Source organism: Lontra canadensis, unplaced genomic scaffold (assembly GCF_010015895.1).
Source record: "Lontra canadensis isolate GAN:19392208 unplaced genomic scaffold, GSC_riverotter_1.0 scaffold1, whole genome shotgun sequence".
NCBI lineage: Eukaryota > Metazoa > Chordata > Mammalia > Carnivora > Mustelidae > Lontra > Lontra canadensis.
Genome location: NW_022630995.1, coordinates 63,409,529 through 63,427,016, shown reverse-complemented (window position 1 = coordinate 63,427,016; position 17,488 = coordinate 63,409,529). Strand labels below are relative to the sequence as shown.

The window sequence follows — 17,488 nt, the reverse complement described above, 5'->3', positions numbered from 1 at the left end:
AAAAAAAAAGGTTTCAACCTAACCAACCACAGGATTCTCTCTGTTGTCACTAAGAGATTTCACACTTCTTTAGCCAAGTGCAAGGATTCAAGAAGTGAGAAAAAAAAAAAAATCAGCATACAAATGCAAAATGAAGTTCACTAAACTCCCAAGCTCTCCTCAGAGCTGGTTAAAACCCTATGAGAACTCTTCCTTGAACCTGTCCAATAGCTGACGCCATATCATTATTAAATAATGGGCCATATCCCTAGAGTCACTAGCGGTTATGATCTTTTTTTTCACTCTCTCTAGTTCAGACTGCAGAGGACCATGGAGAAGAGCGGACACTGGTAAGTCTGCTGCTGACAGGCTATCTAGCTGCTGTCTGCGCAAGAACTCTGAGTGGATCCCAGTAACAGGGTCTGAGACAGAAATAGCACAAGATGGCTCTCCCTGCACCATAACGGCAGGTCTAAGTGTTCTTGGAGCCAGTGTCCATTCTCTGTATTTTCAACAACTGTAACCAGAGGACCCCGGTACAGAATACTGGGCCATAACTAAGCCGCTTCTCCCTAAGAAGCAAGCCTCTGATAGAGGGATGAACATTCGACTAAATGAGAGACTCTATTTCTAGTTCTGAACTGAAAGGAGACTCCTAGGTATGTTGGCTCATGATTCTTAATTAAAATTTATTTTGGGTTACGATCTACCACATGGTCAAAACAGTGGAAGGGTCTGACAAACCGAGGCAAAACCCATCTAACATCTGCCTGACAAGTTCAAGAACACAGCTGGCAAACACCCAAATTTCAAACTGTTACGCTCATTCTAAATGTGAAATTTAGTCAGTATGAAGTTAAATTTCATTTGGGTTTAACTAAATTCTCCAAAAGTTTTTCAAGACTTTTTTTTAATGAGAGAGAGAGAGAGAGAGAGAGAGAGAGAGAGAGAGAACAAGTTGGGGGAGGGGCAAAGGGATAAGCAGACTCCCCACTGAGCGGAAAGCCTGTTAAGGGCTCCATCTCAGGACCCTGAGATCATGACCTGAGCCAAAGTCAGATGTATAACAGACTGGGTCATCCAGGTGCTCCTCCAGAAGAGTTTTTAAAGAAAGAGCACCACTGTATATACTCAAAGGCTTTTTGTCTTGCTTCACTTCATTTTTCAACATCTGATTCTCCAGAGGTTACAGAAAAAAGAGGGACCTTTGGATCATCTTGATTATCTTTCTCCCACACAAAACTAACCCAAATTATCCTAAAGACCGGGCTGCATAAATGACAATTTAAAAGGTTTCACAATAGAAGGGGGGCCTGGGTGGCTCAGTTTGTTAGGTGTCTGCCTTTGGCTCAGATCATGATCCCAGAGACCTGGGAACAAGCCCCGCCTCTGGCTCCCAGCTCAGCGGGGAGTCTGTTTCTCCCTCTCCCTCTGCCCCTCCCCTCCACTCTTGCTCTAGCTCAGTTGCTCTCTCAAGTAGTCTTTAAAAAAAAAAAAAAAGTCCCATTATGACACACTTATTTTAGATTTTTCTGTCTTTTTTACATCAAACTTTAAATGGTTTCCATTAAGGATGCAAAAAAATATATACAGGTATAATTAAATGCCTATGAAGTTTCTATACCACTTAGGTCTTCTTTAATTCTTGCAGGTAGCACGGGAGAGTGGAAAGTTCACGAGCCTAGCAGTCATAACATCTAGGTTTTTGTAGTCAGTCTCATCTCTGCTACTTAATAGCTGGTTTTGTGCCCATGACTTCTCGGGGTCTTTGTTTTCTCATCTGTAAAACAGAATAATAAATACAAGCTCTCTCTACACTTCAATGTCTCATAAGGTCGTTGCCAAGAGCAAAGGAGAAGCACATTTATGTTTTTGTGGGCTTTGCATTTCATAAACTGTCACACAAATGGAAGGTACTGTTACAAACTGCGCCCCTCAAACTGTTTATACCTGCTTTATTTTACACGTCCCTTCAGTGACCAGATTATGGGAATAGTATGTGTGTAAAAAATACTACTCTTCTGGAACAAAAAATTCTCGACTTCCTTACTATCCTTAAAACAAACAAAAAACTATGAAATCTTCTTCACTGATAAGAACCTAGTTTCTAATCACATCAAAGCCTTCCCTCTTAACATGTTACTCTCTGCTACAAATTCAAACGTGACACTGCAAATAACTCAAGGTGGTTGAGGTGCAGAGGATGAACACAGAAATACAATGATCCCCTTTGCTGCCCAGTTTTCTATTTGTTTTGAAATGTGCACACCTGCAGAGCAGTCTCTGCAGAGAAGCCACACCAGCCCCAAAGAGCACAGATCCAGAGGACCTCAGCACACCCTGGGTACTTTTTCTGCGGCCCAGTGTACAACTTCTAGAAATGCGATTTCTAATCAAGGATTAAAAACAGCCCTGGTGATGAATAAAAATCTTCCCCCAAGACTGGGGCAACTCTGTGCAGGCTTGGGGCTCAAGCAAAGCCTTCAGGCTTAATATTAGTCAGAGCCTGGAAGCCAAAGTGCAGAGGGCAGGGGGAAATACACATCATGCCCCCTGCTCCCTCTCAAGATAACACCCCCCCCGTCCCCACCGCCAGAAACCTCACACCATGCTGGGTCTCCAGGAGTCAGGGCCCTGGGGCCTGGGACATTTAGGATCAGATCTGGGACTAGCGTAACAAACTGAATTTTAAAAATAAAAGCACTGAGGGGAGGTGGGTGGGGGAATGGGGTGGCCAGGTGATGGATGCTGGGGAGGTATGTGTGGTGGTGAGCACTGGGTGTTGTTTAAGACTGATGAATCACAGACCTGTTCCCCTGAAACAAATAATACATTATATGTTAATTAAAAAATAAAATAAAAGCATTTAGGGACGCCTGGGTGGCTCAGTTGGTTAAGCGGCTGCCTTCGGCTCAGGTCATGATCCCAGCGTCCTGGGATCGAGTCCCACATCGGGCTCCCTGCTCAGCAGGGAGCCTGCTTCTCCCTCTGCCTCTGCCTGCCACTCTGTCTGCCTGTGCTCTCTCTCTCTGACAAATAAATAAATAAAATCTTAAAAATAAAATAAAATAAAAGCATTTAATTCTTTATCTAGTCTATATGTTTCTGAGCCATATAATTAGTCCCAAATGATCTGCCCACTAAGAAAAAAAGAAAACAGATCTAGAACTTAAGTTAATACTAAGTACTTTTTCAACAAATAATTAAAACATGGTAAGGCCACAAGTTTCAAATGAGTGACAGAATAATGAAGGCTCTTTTTACAGTGGGATAAAGGGTCAATTTGAAGGAGTTAACTGATCTTCCAAAATCTCTTTCCTTGTGTAACAAAGTTTCAAGAAATAAAATAGTGTCTTTCTGTCCTCTTTGTAACACCACACACATTCCTAGAAGTAATTCAAATTACAGCTCCATTTGTGTGCCTACAGAGTCATCTCAGGTGCAAGCAGCAGTGACTCCTAGAAGCTCGAAGAAACAGACATCCTATAGTCTGTTCCTTAGAGCTCAAGCCAAGCGGACAAGTGACCAGTGGAATTTAAATGTCAAAGGATTTCCCTTCTTCTTTTGTAGTAGGGCCCATGTATTTTTAGATCTGCTGAAAACACATTACGACTATTTCAAAAGCATCATCCCTTTCTGACACAGCTCACGGCTATCATCTGTGGCACTGTCTCCACTGGCTCGTATGGCAGCACAACCAGTCACAGAGCACCCATCAACCATTCCAAACGGCGCTTCTCAGCACATAGTGCAAAGCGCAGGTCTTGTACATGGAAATCTGTTCAACCGACGGCCTTGCTCTTTTACTCTCCAAGCACCTCTGCTTTTCTGCTCAAGTGGATCACATCTACTTTCATTACAAAAGTTGGTTAAAGTATTTTTCTAAATATGAAAACAGAAGGACACCCATACACAATTTCTCCACCTTAATATAATCCACAGTATTTCCATGTGGTCATTTTCAGTGGTTATTATTCCTTTTCATAGAACTTAAAATGTTTTCTTATTTCAACAGGTTAGATACTAATACATACTTCTGTATTCTCTGCTTTTCACCTAACATTACATCTTCCCAGTGCTGTGCTAGGGTCTAATATGGCTATTTAACATTTTAATTAAAAATCGGCCACATGTGGGCGCCTGGGTGGCTCAGTGGGTTAAGCCTCTGCCTTCAGCTCAGGTCATGATCTCAGGGTCCTGGGATCGAGGCCCGCATCGGGCTCTCTGCTCAGCGGGGAGCCTGCTTTCTCCTCTTTCTCTGTGCCTGCCTCTCTGCATACTTGTGATCTCTCTCTCTCTGTTTCAAATAAATAAATAAAATCTTTAAAAAAAAAAAAAAGCCTCTGCCTTCAGCTCAGGTCATGATCTCAGGGTCCTGGGATCGAGGCCCACATCGGGCTCTCTGCTCAGCAGGGAGCCTGCTTCCCCCTCTCTCTCTGCCTGCCGCTCTGCCTGCTTGTGATCTCTCTCTCTCTCTGTCAAATAAATAAATAAATAAATCTTTAAAAAAATTAAAAAAAAAAAAAATCGGCCACACATGGGCGCCTGGGTGGCTCAGTGGGTTAAGCCGCTGCCTTCAGTTTCAGGTTGTGATCCCAGAATCCTGGGATCCAGTCCCGTATCAGGCTCTCTGCTTGGCAGGGAGCCTGCTTCCCCCTCTCTCTCTGCCTGCCTCTCTGCCTACTTGTGATCTCTGTCTGTCAAATAAACAAATAAAATTAAAAAAAAAAAAAAATTGGCCACACCAGCCACATTTCAAGAGCTCAAGGCCATGTGTAGCTAGTGGCTGTTGTGCAAATATAGGACATTTCTGTCACTGCAGAAGTTCTGCTAAACAATACTGGCTTAGATTCTCTCCCATGTTGGACTAAGCAGAGTCACAGGCTCAGCAGAATCCACGCACCCTCCTCCCTGTACCTGTGGACTGTACAAGACACTCCCCCTCACACCTGCAAGATGGGATGCTAAGCAGAGCCACTCTGAGACAGCACAGAGTACCAGAGGGACGGTCTGAGGGAAGTGGAAAACATCTGCCTTTGTGTTTGGTGGGTCTCAAATGTCATCAGGTCAAATGGCACTGCAGTAGAAAGTAATCATGAAAGGTTCAGAGACAATGTCAAACTGTATACAGAACAGCAAGGACCATGATGCTTACTGACAAAGCAAAAAGAAAACTGACAATAACCCGGATGGGGGCCAAATTTCAAGGTCCAAAATTCAGGAAGAAAGGTTATTTAGTCAAAACAGGGTGGATTATGCTGCAGAAACAAACAATCCCCAAATCACAGTAGTCAGGTCCATCCTGGACTGGCAGGAACGCTCAGCATAATAATCACAGCACAACCACTCTGGGACTCTGCACACAAGATGACAGTGCGGTCACCAACCTTGAACCCTGTTAGTTCAGGAACCAGGGGCAAAGAAAATCTATGTCAAAGCATGCACCACTGCTTTGGAAACTCCCTCCTGGGAGTAAGCCCCTATCTCCCCAGTTAAAGCAAGTCTCATGGCATCATTCCAAGCAGGGCTCAGGGGGAGCTTGCCTCTCTCATGCCAAGGAGGAGGGGAGAGCAGTAACAGGTGTCAACAGCCCTAAGAACTACTTTAAGAGGCAAAATGTGGGACTCTTGATAGGAAACAACTCTAAAGTCTAACACTATTGAAAACCAGCTTCTGGTCAACTTGGCTGGACTATTTGAAGGAGATAAATCAAAACATTACCAAAAAAAAAAAAAAAAAAATCCCCACAAGAGAGACTAAAGTAACATGCTCAGGAAGGTTTCTGAAGGCATGAGCACTGCTGAAACATTAACACCTAAATGGCAACAGCCAACCCCTGCCCTATCTCCTCTAAGAAGCCATCCCTGACTACTTAAGGCCACACTACTCACTTTCTGTGACACTGGGGGCACTCACTGTCCTCCCTGCTCTCTGCTTCTCAATGACACGCATTCATACTATTCTCCCAACGGCCTCCTGCACGTGGGTTCCTTCACAAGCAAGGCTGAAAGTTCCCCAAAGCCAAACTATGAGATGTTCCACATGCTAATTAGCAAAATACTTGGGCCTTGGCAGGTGAGCAAAACTGTGTCAAACTAAACACTTTCCACATCTAAATGGAATAAATTCTGAGGGACAGCCTTGGGAAATACAATATTCCTAATGCTAGTGTGTGTGGGAAACCACTGGGCCCCAGTCAAGTCCTCAGCGGCCAGGTGGGGAACAACTCTAGCCCAGGAGCCCTAGTTCACTCTTCCACCACTCACATGTGTGCTGGAGGCGTGTGCCAGATACAGGGCACACTGTTAGTGATACAAAATCAATGACCCTCAGGTTGGTTCCTTCTGTATTTACCAACCTACGTTAATGGGCTTTGGGCTTCATCCTGAGGTAATCAACTTGTACTTCTTCCTGCTGAAACCCCTGTCTTCCACCTTCCTTGATCTAGTTTGGTACTTTTGCAATTTATGCCTTCATATTTTACCTGGTCTTCCGCACTACAAATTTCACAATAAATTTGACAAAGTGCTCAATATTCAAGGGCCTGAATTACCTGAAACGGTCTTTTCGTAATTCCTCAATTTTTGTATCAATGCGACTTTCACACACACACAAAAGCCTTTAAAGGGGAAGAGTAAAAAAAATATAAGTAGAAGAAAACAGAACAAAGAAAGTAGAAGCTTGAACTAAGCTTTTAGATTCTACTACTTTTCACAAAGATCCTATATATCTGCCCGGCAAATCAGAGAGCGCACATTTATAATGAGCTAATTACACACATGTACATCATCTCCGGGCGTCGATTTGGAACACTCATTTTCTTTAGTAGGTAGCAGGCCTTCAGAGCTAATCTATGGCCAGAAGAGAAAATCCACAGAAATCAGCCTAAACCAGAACTCTTATCACTGAAAAAATGACAGGCTAAAAGCTGGTCATATGCACCTGGTTAAGCTTCTGTATCTGAAAAACTATGGAGACAGGGAGAGTCGGACCTACAACTGCTTCCCCATCTAGAAACGTGCCAAGTCCTAGGAAGCGAATAAGGCTTCTAAGACAATATAAGCAATGAGACTAGTGTGGGACACGAGCGTTTTCCACGCAAATAGGAAGAACTGCATAAAGATTAAATTCCATTTTTACTAGCCAGGCTATCATAAATACACTGACCACTATATACTCTCCAGTGACAATGAAAATGAATTCTTTTATGAACGTAGGGTTGTTCTTATTGCTAAAAGTATTACTCCAGAGTAACAGGAAATAGCAAAGGTCTTACTAAATTGCACACACATAACAGACCTGGTTAATCTCTAAGGTGAAAAGATAAGAAAAAGGAAGAACAGCTAGATAATGAGAACAGGTGAAATGAAAGGACCTGGTCGCACAGAGAATCAGAAGCACGGGATAGACTTCCAAAAGCAAAACAAACGGGAACTGTACCACGTGTGTAATGAGACTAAATAAAAGGGAAGAGCTTTTCAGTCCAGCCTGGAGAAACTCTCTCCCTGGTGTGCTACTGGCGAGTGCTTACAGAACCCAAAGTCTGGGCCAGCCTCTAAGTTCTTAGAGTCCTAAAGGGGCTAACCAGAGGGAGATAAACTGCTTATGCAAAGTAACATTGTTTTATTTCTAACTTTTACTCGGAGGCCAGTTATTAGATGATTCATTCTCATCTGTTAATATTTCTGGTTTGAAAGCTGGGCTGATTTTCCCAGACCGAAATCTCTTTGCAAGTTCCATTACAATAACCAGCATTTATCACACATCTAGATCTTAATTAGACACCAGAATTCATTAGCAGGACTGAAAAATGGCAGCTTTTGTACCTTCAAAAAAGTCCTTATTGGAGACTTACAAAAATGTCGTTTTTCCCTAGAAAGGGCAAACCACACGTCGGGCACTTTACTGAATGAAAAACCATGCAGAAAGCCCTTTAGGTCAGAGGGCAGGCAGTAAGTGCACACACTGACATCTGAAAGCGTCCTCCTGCAAACGATAATACAGCTACCAAACAAAAGCCAAACATTAAAACAAAGTTCATTATTATGAAATCCTAAAGACTGCTGGAAAATAATGAAACTAAATTTCAGAAATTTAAAAATTTCAATTAGGAGAAACTATATGGACCTTCAATTCTAAGAAAAATTTTCAACACTAAACAACCTTTTTAGAAACAAAAAATCTAAACAAGCAGATTTTTAGAATTCTGAAAATGCAAAAGGCTCTACCATTATGAAAACCATTTAGTCAAGGATGAAACATTTATTAAATAAGATACTAGATCACAACAGTGTATCAAAATAGTTTCTCTGAGCGATACTGTTGCTTGTCCAACATCTATCTGTGCATAAAAATTCTACAGCTCCTGGGGTGCCTGGGGGAGGGGTCTCAGTCCGTTAAGCGTCCAACTCTCGATTTCAGCTCAGGTCATGATCTCAGGGTTGTGAGATTGAGCCCTGTGTCACTGGGTTCCTTGCTCAGAGTGGAGCCTCGAGATTCCCTCCCTCTCACTCTGCATCCCCTCAACCTACCCCCAGCCCTGCGCATACACTCTTTCAAAAAATTTTTTTAAACTCTACAGCATTCAACTACTGACCTCAAAATTACAGTGAACTGTCTTCTGAGTTTCAGTAGGTGGGGGGAAAAAGTGGCCTGAAACTCTGAGGCTCACTGGTAAGACCGTGCATTTTTAAGAAATACTAAAATAAAGCCATAAGCTAAGTGATACATATTACAGTTCTCCAAAATGAAACTGGGTAATAAGCAATAAAATTTTGGTAAGATTTGGGATCTCTCAATAAGACCTAATTCAATAAAAAATTTTAGATGATTATCTGATACATATCCTACTAGTTAGAAATTTTCAGTGATCAGAATAAAATTCTTTGATTTTGCAAAAAGAGATACATTTGAGAATTCAGAAATAGTTCAAAGTACCTGTATTTTTTACCCATTAATTACATGCTTCAAAGATTAAATTAAGTCTTTAGCTTCGACTCTAAGGATAACTATGTAGCTACAGTCCCTAGGAAGCTATTTAAATGAATACTGTCATCATTTAAAGTATAAGCTGCTACAATTCCCCTAAAGTGTATTTATTCTAGGTGATATAAAATTTATTATTTTGCTGTAGAAATTCTTCCTCTTGCATGAATTAGGGAAATACCAGAGCTGAAACAAAAGTAGGTTTATTTATTATAACTTTTAATGTGGTAGGTAATGTGCATCTGACCCTCCAGGAAGAAAACACAGTAGACAGCGTTTTCCATACTCACTTAATTAGAAATCTCTTCTGTGTTCCCAAGAACACACTTTGGGAAATAGGACCTTTTAAAACAGACTTACCATTTTCCCTAAGGGTCAAGATATAAGAAAGACCTAGACCATCTAGGGTCCTTATATCCTTAATTTCCTAGGGTTGAAAAGTTAAACTGAAGATACCATTTAGGAGTAAGATTTTAAGTATATAAATAAGTACATTTATTATCCTTTTAAAAATCTGCATATAGGGGCACCTGGGTGGCTCAGTTGGTTAAGCGGCAGCCTTTGGCTCCCATCCTGTGGGATGGAGCCCCACGTTAGGCTCCCTGCTCAGCCAAGAGCCTGCTTCTTCCTTTCCCTCTGCCTGCTGCTCTGCCTACTGATGCTCTCTATCTCTGTCAGATAGATAAATAAAAACTTTTAAAATAAATAAATAAAAATACTTTTTAAAAAATAAAAATCACATAAATTATATTGTGCTATACAGTAAATCAATCAGAACTCCATGGGATCGAAAGCTCCATGGGATCAAAAGTTCCCAATCCCTCCCTCTCCCCCAGGCACGCCTCAGTCCTCATTTGCAATCCTGGAATACCCACACTAAAGGAGCTGGACCTACATCCAATGCCTTCGACACACAGCACTTCCCCACAGCACACACTCTAGGCCCAGCAGCAAAGGAGGCACCTGAGATGTCGGGGTGCTTACAGCCCCTAAAATGATCCTGGGTTTATTTCCACTGCACAGAGCCACCAAGTTGGGTTTTCATGGCTCTAAAGACAGAGGTGTAATAGGATGCTCATGGCAGAGCCACCACTAGGATGGAACTCAACTGGCCAGTGGCTCTGCAACACTGGAAGGCCGAGTGCAGTGCAGAGGCCATGCTCCAGGGGCTGGTGGAAGGGCAAGCTGACAGAGAAGCACCTGTCGTTCATAAACATTTGCTGGGGTCAAGTACAGCTGCTAAAGAATTTAGAAATGCTACCAATTTTCAGTGTACTCCGAGGCATCCCTGAATCTGGGGAAGATGCTGAGAAGCTCCACTACTCTGGGAGGCCGAGTGGACTGGCATTAATATGAATGTTTATCTCTGAAATTCTCCATCCATCAGTGATAATTCTCAAGAATTATCAGAAATAGAAAACAGAAATACTTTACAGACAATGCCATATCATCGAAAATATATTTAAAATAGCCAGTGGCCGGGACACCCGGGTGGCACAGTCAGTTAGTTATCCATTTTGATTTCCACTCAGGTCATGATCTTGAGGCCATGAAATCGAAGCCCGCACTCAGCAGAGAGTCTGCTAGGGCCTCTCTCTCCCTCTACCCTCCCCACCTCCCCCATGCCCATACTCCCTCGCTCTCTAAAAATAAACAAAATCTTTAAAATACCCAGCAGCCTGCACAGGTCCCAACCTGCCTGTGGTCTGGGGTTTCTGCCTCATAAAGCGAAGGAGAGGGTTTGTCTTCTCCTCTGAGAAAGACTCCTACACAGCTGGCTTTAGCACCTTCCAGGAATAGGGAGGCAGGGGTTGAGCGCTCAGGAGCCTGGGTTTCAGCTGAGTTAGAGAAGATGGTGCTCACAGCCGGGAAGTTCAGAGTCAGGTGCAGTTACCTCCAGGATTCATGACTGTTAATCCAGCCTCGGTTTCATGACAGTCACAGAAGTGGATCCCTTAACAATAATGACAGTTTCAAAAAATAAAATAAAATGCACAGCAATGGAAGACACAAAAGTGAAAGATTTGGGGTTGGAATTTTACACTAATTAAAACCCTTCTCAGGGTGCCTTAGTGGCACAGTCAGTTAAGTGTCCAACTCTTGGTTTCAGCTCAGGTCATGACCTAGAGGTTGTGGAATCAAGTCCTGCATCACGCTCCACACTCAGTGGGGAGTCTGCTTGGGATTCTCCCTCTCCCCCCGCCCCTCCCACTTGTGCTCACACTCTCTCTCTCAAATGAAATAAATAAATCTTAAACAAACAAACAAAAAACAACCTTTTGAGGGCACCTAGGTGGTTCAGTCCATCAAGCAACCAACTCCTGGGTTTCAGCTCAGGTCATGATCTCAGGGTCATGAGACTGAGCTCCATGCTGGGCTCCATGCTCTGGGTGAGGAGTCTGCTGGTCTCTCTCCACTGCTCCCCCAAATAAATATAAATTTAAAATTTAAAAAAAAAGTGTTTTTAAGATTTTATTCATTCATTTGACAAAGAGTGAGAGCAAGCACAAACAGGTGGAGCAGCAGAGGGAGAGGGAGAAGCAGGCTCTCTACTGAGCAGAGAGCCCGAAGTGATCCCAGGACCCTGAGACCATAAAACGGGTTGAAGGCAGACGCTCAACCAACTGAGCCACCCAGGTGCCCCCAGATTTTAAAATCTTAGAAAGAAGAAAAAAAACACTTCTTCTCAAAGAACAGACTGGGCATGACCATCTGTAGAGCTCTATAGATGTCAAAACTCTAAAATTTCACTGATGGTGCCTGGGTGACTCAGTTGGTTAACTGTATGCCTTCTGCTCAGGTCATGTTAGCCCCACATCGGGCTCCCTGCTAGCAGGAAGCCTGCTTCTCCCCTTCCCATTCCCCCTGCTTGTATTCCCTCTCTTGCTGTCTCACTGTCAAATAAATACATAAAATCTCTTTTAAAATGTTTTTAAAATTCCACTGATATGTTCAAATCATGAAGATTACAAAGATAACTGTAATAAAAAGTAGCAGACATGTACACTCACAAACACAACAGCAGTATACATGCACAGCTGAGAAAATGATATAAATAAGAACTGTTAAGTATCCAAACACTGAACATAAAGTCACCTTTCAAATGACTCCTGTTACATATGAAGTTGATTACGCTTTTCATATAGATTCTGGTCAAGTTTTCTATCACATGAAATATTTAATTCGGGGATTGGTAGTAAGTTTTCCACTCCGGTGAATATGATAACAGACACCTCTGGAAAAAAAGGTAATAATCCCTAGAAATATTTGATAAATAAGGGTAATCTTATCCAGATGCATCTTTCAGGTGCTACCTAATGACCAGTAACTAGAACCACAGGAATGATTTAGGCGGAGTTATGTTATAGAACCCTGTTTCAACCCCTCACTGAAAAGGTCAAACACCTGTGTAGTTTATGCAGAAGTCACTACCTACAGACCAGTTCTCCACCCCACCCCCTACCCAAGGGTCTAAGAACTTTACTGCAAGAGCAACTGAGGGTAGGGTTTAAGAGGAGATGGTCACTGTGGTGGTAGACTTTGTCAGATCTTGCTCAGAGCCAGTGAATCAGAATCTCCGTTTAACCAAGTTCCCCAAGTGACAAATGTACTCATTTTCTTTAAGTAAGCGCTAGGCCCAATGTGGGGCTTGAACTCACGACCCTGAGAATGAGTGACATGTGTATGGACCGAGCCACCCAGGCACTCACAAATGTACTTTATTTTATTTTTTAAAAAGATTTTATTTATTTACTTGACAGAGAAAGAAAAAGACACCGTGAAAGAGGGAACAAAAGCTGGGGGAGCGGGAGAGGGAGAAGCAGGCTTCCTGCGGAGCAGGGAGCCCAGGGCTGGATCCCAGGACTCAGAGATCATGACCCGAGCGGAAGGCAGCCGATTAACGACCAAGACACCAAGGCGCCTTTCCCCCCGCCCACCGCCCCCCCCCCCGCCATGTACTTTAAAAGTTTGAGAACACAGGCCTTAGACCTCTTTCCCTACCTCAAGGTCAGAAAGAGGCTTGTCTGTACTTTCTTCTAAAAGTATTCAAGTTTTTCTTCTCATATTGTAGCAAAGTGAATCATTGTTTCCAACTTTGTGTTCCATTCATTCCATTCCACAGCAAGTCCCCACCATCGTCGCCATGGGATGGACTGGCAGTGCCTCCCTCAGGCTGAGAACATGTCCCTGCATTGCCTCCTGTGACTGGTGTGGCCAGTGGATCACAGTGGACATGACCTACACCATGTCCAAGCAGCTTTAAAAGTGATCATGGGATTAGGCCTGGCTTCTTCTGCTATGAAAGGAAGAACGTGTCCCAGATGAGACTGCTTCCTCAGCATGGGTCTCAGGACAAGGGGACACCTGGAAGAGCACCATAGCTATAAGTGGCAGCTGCCAATGCGTGATGTGAGCCTCAAAGAACTGTCTGGTGCTTAAGTCACTGAGATTCGGGGGTTCGGTCACCGCAGTGCAACCTTGTAAAATCTAGTAACACAATCACATTCTTAATCCACCTGTGAGTTACCTGTATCTAGGATTAGTGAAGCAGGCCCCTAACTGCATGTTTTCCTACATGGAAACCCAGCTGCGCCTGTGTCCCTGATGGATCACCCCTCCATCCCCATTGGTAACTGCACTTTTCTCCCAGATGCAAGCTCGGCGTAACCACACGTCTCTCAGGGGCTCTCTTCTGTGCTCAGCACACCCACCCCCATGCCTACACCGTACTGTTGGAGCTACTGGACTTCTACACGAAGTGTCGAGACTCCTCCTTGGGAGTGTCTTCTCTGTGCCTGGCCCTGTATTCACTCTTACAATTTTAGGATCTACCACCACATTCTATGAGAAACCCTGCTGGGTTTTAACTAGAGATACATTAGTTTTAACTAGAGATTAATGTATCTCTAGCTTTAACTAGAGATACATTAAATATATAGATCAATTTGAGGAAAACAGACCGCTTTATACTACGGAGTCTTCCCATTTATGAACAAGGACCATTTCTCCATTTATCTAGGTCTCCCCCTAGATCTTTCAAGTAAGTGTCCATGTTCAGCACATTTATTCCTAGATGCTAGGCCACAGACTCTCCTAGGTTTTATACAGAATCATCACCTGCAGATGACAACACGTTCCTGCTTCTAGTGCAGCAATCCTTGGAAAGGGCAAGGCCATCCTGGGGCTGTGCTGGCCCACTGTCACCTTGGCGGGACAATGAAGAGAAGCAGCCTCAGCAGGGTGTCCTCTGTCCTGTACCCGGCTATACAGGAAATGGGTCCACTCTTCCTCATTAAAACTGATGCTGTCCATAGGTTTTCTGCAGACATCCTTTACCAGCTAGGAACACTGCCTTCTACTTGCAGTTCACTAAGATCGTAGCTACAGCTGTCTAATCACCCGTGTCTAGAGTTAGTGAACTAAAGGTACTTCCTTTCTCATAGCATAAATGTGGTTTTCCTCCAGCAACAGCAGAAGCAGATTATGTTTCTGGAATTTACTACCAAAGTGGTTCTACATGCATGCTCGCTGCATTCCAACACCCCATGAGGTAGGACACATAATTATTCCCTTTGTACAGATGACGACACAGAAACTTAGAACAGAAACTTCATTTCTCCAAACAGCAAGTAAGAGGAAGAGCTGGGATCTGAAAGCAGACTAAGCTAACCCCAGAGCGAAGCTCCTCACCGCTGCAGGCTCTCTGGTAATAACCTGCAGCTACCCAAAGGGTCCTCTGGCCCCAGAGGGCAGGACTTGCACAGCAATGGTCTGCACCTAACTCGGGCTGTCCAGGAGGTACGTTCTGTGCACAGTCCCACCTGACCAAGGATCCGCCTTCAGGGATCCTTCAAATCATCAAAGCAGGACAAATTCAAACGGGGGGAAAGGAAGGTAGGATTGAATTTTAAATTCACATGAAATAGGTCCCAAAATTTTGAGACTGAGCTATTGTTCCAGGGACCCTTTTTAAGAGAGAAAGATGGGGCACGTGGGTGGCTCAGTCATTAAGCGTCTGTCTTCAGCTCAGGTCATGATCTCAGGGTCCTGGAATGGAGTCCTGTGTCGGGCTCCCTTGTCAGTGGGGAGCCGGCTTCTGCCTCTCCCTCTGCCCCTACTTGTATTCCCTCTCTCGCTGTCTCTCTGTCAAATAAATAGTCTTAAAAAAAAAAAGAGAAAAGAAAAAGAAACAAAGAAGTTTCAAAATGTTTTATAAGGAAAAAGAAAGAGAGAAAGAGAAAGAGAACATGCCAGTGACTGGGGGTGGGGGGGTGCGGAGCAGAGCGAGAGAGAATCGTAAATGCAGAGCCTGACATGGGGCTTGATCTCATGACTGAGCCAAACTGCTCAGACATTTAACTGACAGCACCACCAGGCACCGCCCCTGTGGGTCCTTCTTAATCAACTTCAGCATGCTGAACAGTCTACGACTGTTTTCCAGAGAACCCATTTTCCAAAGACCCCACCTTGTGATACTAAGAAAGGAACTGACTGCCCCATCAGATTCAAGTGACCCTTAACTGTATATAAATATCAGAAACCACCACCATTTGGTGACTCCGCAAGACATGGTGGGGGTGACAAAGCAGCTTAACCTGGGGGGCAGTGGTGGCATGTTCTCTAGTAATTTTAAAGCTAGGAGAATGTCATTTCATCGCATGCTCAAAAAAATCATCCTCAATGGCCCACATCATCCATCTGCTCTGCGATGACCCGGAATCCACATTTCCGCTCCATGGAAACTCTTACGTTCCAGGTTTAGGAACGTGGATAGGCTAATCCAAGGATATGCTGATCCAAGTCTGAGGAACGAGAGTCACTTCCAACTAGTAGCTTCTTTCCACTCTCTTCTAAACACTGGTCAAGCTACCTCTGTTCAGCCCCTAACCCAATGACTGATGCCCTTACAAGATGAGGGAAACGGTGACAGAGACCCGAGGAGGAGGCCACGTGCAGCCAGAGGTGGACAGGAGTAAGGTGCATACAAGCTGAGGAACACCAGAAGCTGAGACAGAGGCACAGACAGGCCTTTCCGCAGCACCTCCCCAGGACCCCAGCCTCTTGACACGGGCCTTTCGGACCCGCAGCCTCCAGAACTGCGAGGATCTCTGTCCAACGCCCAGGCCGTGGCACTCCTTACAGCAGCCCTGGGAAACTCCTGCAGCACTTCTACCTGACACCCAGCCGAAGGCACATTTCTGCTCCTGCGATCCTGCCTCCTGGAAAGTGTACGGGATGGGACAGGAGGAGAAAGAATCGGGCAGGCATCAGTGTCAGGAGTGTGCTGACTTTTACTCCAAGACATTGCCTGACCTAGGGCTGCTCAAACATCTCTCAAAGAAGCAAATCCCAATATTACACCTGAAACAGCTTATGGGGGCACAGGTGAGGAGCACGGGAAGTGCCGAAAGTCCCCTCTCCCCCTCCACCCCTGCCTCACACCTAGAATCCTTTCATTCATCTGTTCATTCAATAAACACCTGAGCCCCTGCTCTGTGCCAAGCATGGCTTTCACAGCATGGAAAAACACGGAGCTAAACCAAACCTCTGCATTTTACAGACGCAGCCTGGGGCCCGCAATGGGTGCAGCCCAGGGCCCCCGAGGTCCAGCTGGGAAGCTGCTGCTGCTTCCACCACACCGTCCACCCCTCACCTAACCTGCAGCCTTGCTGTCATACAAGGATCAAGGCAAAACCTTTTCACTTTGCATTAAGCCTATCTTTCTTAATCAAAGCTTTAGGTTTGGCCACGAGTGTTCACCAGCCCCACGGCCCTAGAGACAATTTGAGAAGCCGACGGACCTAAACTGTGTGTCAGAGGGAGAGCGAGACCAGCTCTGACCCCACTTCAGCCAAGGGCAGACTGCGGAGTGCTACCCGATCCCTCTGGAAGCTCCCCCCTGCCTGCCCTGGCAAGCCTTGGGCACGTCTACTGGAGGAGTTGCCATTTCCATGACAGTTTCAACCCCACAGCTAGGGGAAAAATGGTTACAAATACAGTTCCTCAATGTGCACTTGTGTGTTTGGAAATGGGCGCACGAAACGTAGGCGCAGCAAGGATACCATGTAAGGGGAGGAATGTTTGCCTGACACTGATCGATGCAGCCCCAGCATGGAGAGCAACATCCCACCAGTGGTGCCGCTCCTGGTCTCCGGGAGACGCTCAGGGCAGGCGCGGCCTAGGCACGAGATCGCAATGATGGAAGGAAATGAACGACAAGAGGGATGATGACAAAGTCCTCTCCCGGGGTAGCTGAGCCCACTCCCAGGGCCTAAGTGAGTGTTGACAGGCACTCTGCTCAGTTTGGAAGAAGGAAGGGAAGACATTCTTACAGGTGTCGCAGCAGGCAAAGGCTGCAGGTGGGAGGGTGCCTGAGACCGAGGTTCTGAGGGTCACGGGAGTCACCTGCCTGCATTAACTGCGTCAAAGCTCTTACACGTGCACCTTCTCCGACTGTGGTTCTTTGGCAAAGGCCACGTTACAGCACAGCTCTCACTGAACAGGCTGCATCCCCGTCTGGATG

At 44.8% G+C, this 17,488-nt stretch overlaps 1 protein-coding gene across 3 annotated transcripts in view; it reads right to left on the bottom strand.

Annotated features, from left to right (window-relative positions):
* Positions 1 to 17,488, bottom strand: part of KIAA0232 (KIAA0232 ortholog) — an 81,835-nt gene that overhangs the window by 52,957 nt on the left and 11,390 nt on the right. For 2 of the 3 annotated variants that reach the window (XM_032855438.1, XM_032855440.1), the window contains exon 1: positions 1,604 to 2,082. The exons of the other annotated variant lie outside the window; for it this stretch is intronic. The gene's annotated coding sequence lies outside the window, so the exon portion shown is untranslated. Of the gene's footprint in view, positions 1 to 1,603; positions 2,083 to 17,488 lie in introns of those variants that run through there. 3 annotated transcript variants of the gene reach the window in all.